Here is a 4,973-nt window from a genome sequence, read left to right on the forward strand (position 1 = left end):
TTTACCTTTTACCAATTGATATCAGACTCAAATCTCGTGGTTCTTTATTTAATCTCAATCCTTCCATTAAGTTTGGTTCGAACTGAATGAAAACTGCTTAGGTTGATTTTGGTGGGTCAGACTTTGAAGCCCCGTGACCTTAGTCATTGACATATTGTTCTCGGATTTAATAGCTCAACACATTCGTCGAACCTCAACTCTTACGCTCAGTGTGGGTATAATTAGTTGAAGACAATTTTAGTTATTTTGTTTAAACACTCACACACACACACACACACACACACACACACACACACACACACACACACACACACACACACACAGAATTTTCAGTGCATGTGAATGTCGTTAACGATTCACAATGGATGCTTTTTCATTATTAGTAAAAACAAGTTTATATTTTGAGTGGGTGTAATAATAAACAACGCCTCCCTGATAAGGATGGCATGACAGTGATGCCAAATGAAAGCAAAATATGTTCTTGGTTATATAATTATTTAAGATTATTACTGTTTTATTCATACCGACACCAGACAGTTTTATTCAGGCCATTTGAGAACCTGGCTTACCTGTAAGAAAGGCGTGATAGATGGACAGACAGAGAGACAGACAGACAACACAGACATTCCGACAAGTATTAATTCACAGTGATTACAACTGTACAGGGAGGTGCGAGGAGTTATATGTTTTAGCTCGGTTTGTTTGTCTTTGTTATTTTATCTCTTAGCCAGATTATGGTAAAACTCTCACATGGATTTTTATCAGATTTGGCAGAATCACTGAGGATCATCAGAGGAAAAAATAATTAATATTTGGTAAAAAAAAAATAATAATAAAATCTTATCTTATAAGCAAGTTAGATTCAATTTTGGTTCTACTCTGACCACATTTGGAGGAAGGTTTTAGACACAGGATACGATAAAGTAATTAAAGCTTCGTTATCATAACTCAAAAACTTTTATTCCACTTCCACGAAACTTAGTGGAAGGATATAGAAAGAGCCTGAGAAGAAATTAATAATTCTAGTGTCAGACCAATAGGTCAAAGGTTACGGCCATTGAGCAATGCAAGCTTAAATCATTTTACTTAGAGAGGTTTAGAGTTAGACAACGATGGATTTTTTTTTTTTCAATTCTGGGAACAATTAGCTGAAGATAAAAGGCATATAGTAGGGTCAAATGTAAGACTTTAACCAGACTGTAGCATGATGATAATGCACTGTCTGAGACATCCTTCTTTTAGTGTTTTAGTCTTGCTAACTAGCCGATTCCTTAAACATATAAAATAGGTACAGGCCTCTCCTACTCGTAAGACGTGAGATGCAAACAGAGAAATAAATATCTTAACTATCGATTCACACTGACTGTAAAATATTCTCCCTGTCGCCAGGCAATTTTATTCAGCTTAGGAGACAATACTACCCATCCATAGAGAAAGACATGCCAGATAGGCAGACAAACAAACCGACAGACAAACAGAGAGACCTTCTCAAAATCATCGATTTACTTTGATGTATTACTCTTGGTACTGGCAGGTGATCTGATTATCCTTAGTTCAGTATACGCCTCACCCATAAGGGAGCAGTGACAGGCAGACTGTCAGACAAGCAGACAGATAATAAATTTTCGATTTACATTAATTTCTACTTTAGTTTTTTAGAAACCATAACATTTTAATTACAGCATCTTAAATGAGGAGACACCACTCCCCTAAGGAGGATGGACAGAAAAAGAGCTAAACAGTGAGGCCGGCATCGAGTGAGTAATCGATTTGGATTGGTTGCCACTGTAGTGTTGGTACTGCCATGAGTTTTTGTTAAGCTTAAGTGGGAAGAATCCCTTCTTTTATGAAAGATATGACAAACAAATAGAAACAAACTGACAGACAGGTACTTCCTCAAGTGCCTTTTTGCAATGTTTGCTACATTTACTTGTTATTGCTAGTCAATATCGTTATTTTGCTTAGTTAAGGACACATCTTTCCTATAATACAGACAAACAAACAGATAAAACTACACTCCAAGGAAAATCACTGATTGTTGCTTTATTATTGGAAACATCTGTTTTCATCTCATTTGAAAATACACCCCTCACTGAAGGAAGCTGTAACAACAGATGTGGCAGGCAGGCAGGCAGTCTTTCTCAGTAATCACTTCAGATTTATTGCTATTATATTGTTCTTACTGTCTAACTCCAAGGGGGTCACTGGATATTTTTCTTTATCACAGTACGTATGTGGAGGTAAAAAGGTTGAGAACCACTGATGTAGTCGACAAAAACACACCAGCTGTATAAAGCTGGCAACAGTTTTCATCACTGGAGGTAGGGTCAGAGTTGCTTGCTAACATACTGTCATTCAGAGGCAGATGAGATTGGTCACCCTCGCCTTGAATACTGGGAAAGAATAGCCTTGTCCCAGGGAACTACACTCCTGATGGGTCAAGCTAGGACTACATAAATGATGGGTGGATAATAAGAGGGAGCGTTCAGAGAGAGCAACACCCACAACCACCACCGAGTCAATGGAAAAAATGTTTAACTTTGTCATATGACACTTGCCTGCGACTGAATACTCTCAGAATTAAATTACCTCCTTGTTAAATCCTTAACATTTCTCTCAAATCTGATTTAATTCGGGTAAAAAAAAAATGAGTTGACTTTGCCCAGTGACCTTTCCCTGTGACCTTGACACTGATTGATCTCAAAATCAAATATTTAGCCTGAGCTCTTCCACAAAGTTTAGTGTGAATCGAACTAAAACTGTTTAAGTTCACACTCTCATGTGACCATGACTTTTGATCTGTTGTTCTCAACAACAAAAGGTCAGCCTTGCAAATACCCAAAATTAAATCAATATTGTTTTGGTTAATTTGATCAGCCAAAGACTCACTCAGTTCCAGTTTTGACTTTGCCATATGACCTAAGAATTGTTGTCAAAACTGATCCTTTTGACCTTAGCAAATGCTCCTTTGATCGTGACCTTGGCATTTGACTGGTTGATCTCAAAATCGAATCCCTTTACTATTATCGTCTCCTGAATTGACCCACATAGATTAGTCTAAATCGAATAAACACTGTGTAAGTTCGCCTTGTCATATGACCTTGACCTTTGACATATTCTCAAGATTAGTACATAAGCCCTATGGGGCAATATTCAACCCATGCTCTAGGTTTGATTCATATCACACAAAAACTGTCCCACCTATTTCTTTTACATTGACATAGAGGAAGAATTTTAACCTTGCCCTGTGATCTTAACCATTGACCAATTAATGTTCTCAGATCAAGCCACTTTGCTCTCGTGCGGGTGTAACAACACTCTTTGTAAGCACCATTTTACGTATTTCCAGCAACGTTATTGTTTGGCATTTGATAATTTGTTACAACCTATTCCTTAATGCGTAGTAAGCTCACGAATTTGAAAATAAACAAACCTTGATTTTATAAAATCCGTGCCTTATCGTTAAATATTATAAACCTTGCTTAATAGCCGGTAGGAATGATTACAGATAGATAGATAGATAGATAGATAGAGAGACAAATCGACAGATAGGCAGATATTGCTGAAGAAATATTATGTAGAATAACACATCAACAGATAGACAGAGACTAGTTAATTAGATACATGGATAGATACACACTGACAGAGACATGTTTTTAGGTGTTTACGTACTGTACGTAAGAAGAGTGATAGAGGAATGGGTAGATAAACAGCCTAAGAGAGAGAGAGAGAGAGAGAGAGAGAGAGAGAGAGAGAGAGAGAGAGAGAGAGAGAGAGATTAGAAATTGTTTAGTCAGCAGTCTTACATGACCTTCAACATAAGAATTATATTCTTTCTCACGTCTTCTTGTTCTTCTCCCCTCTCTCCTCGTCACTGTGATTCGTCAGCCGAGTGAACTACCCTATCCTTGGCAAGTACAGTCTCCCCAGGAAGTGATGGAAGACTACCCAGAAGTTTTTGATCAGTGATATAGTGCATACTCTTCATTGTACCTTTACAATATGGAAACTATTTTGTGACATTTCAGTAGAAAACAACCATTACATGGCAAAATATGCGTGCATTTTCAGTTGTCTACGCAGTAAGTAGTTCGAGACAATATTAGTAAATATCAAATGGAAACACATGGATTTTCAGAACTATTCAGAACTATACCTCAAGGATAGTCAGGAAAGTTTGCCGAGTTTAAATAATAATTCTATGACATTATAACATTGGAGAGAATATAATTAAAACACTTGCATTCAGTTATTATTTATATTAATAAAAATAAGTAAATTAAAAAACGAATGAGTAATTCATAATCATATATTGCCGCTTCTGCTGTCTTCACGGACACGTCATGGTCATAAACAACACCACAAAGTAATAAACCTTCACAAAATTGTCAAGCTTATAAACACAGCTGGGTCATGGTCCAAAGTACGACTACCTGGTCGTAAGACAACTGGGTCATGGTCATAAGTACGACTATATGGTCGTAAGACAACTGGGTCATGGTCATAAGTACGACTAAATTGCTGTAAGACAACTGGGTCATGGTCATAAGTACGACTATATGGTCGTAAGACAACTGGGTCATGGTCATAAGTACGACTAAATTGCCGTAAGACAACTGGGTCATGGTCATAAGTACGACTAAATTGCCGTAAGACAACTGGGTCATGGTCATAAGTACGACTAAATTGCCGTAAGACAACTGGGTCATGGTCATAAGTACGACTAAATTGCCGTAAGACAACTGGGTCATGGTCATAAGTACGACTATATGGTCGTAAGACCTCACAGTGTACTCATATACACCACCACACCATCATAACCATCACCTCATGGCCATAAACATCGACTAGTGGTCACAAACACCGCTACATGGTCATACAACACGAAATATGTCATAAATATGGCCTGCTTGGTTAGTTAAATAGTTAATCTTGGCTTACTATTAGATTTAATTACACTAACCAATACAATG

This window comes from Coenobita brevimanus, chromosome 31 (assembly GCF_032717465.1).
Source record: "Coenobita brevimanus isolate Jiangsu-jjx chromosome 31, ASM3271746v2, whole genome shotgun sequence".
NCBI lineage: Eukaryota > Metazoa > Arthropoda > Malacostraca > Decapoda > Coenobitidae > Coenobita > Coenobita brevimanus.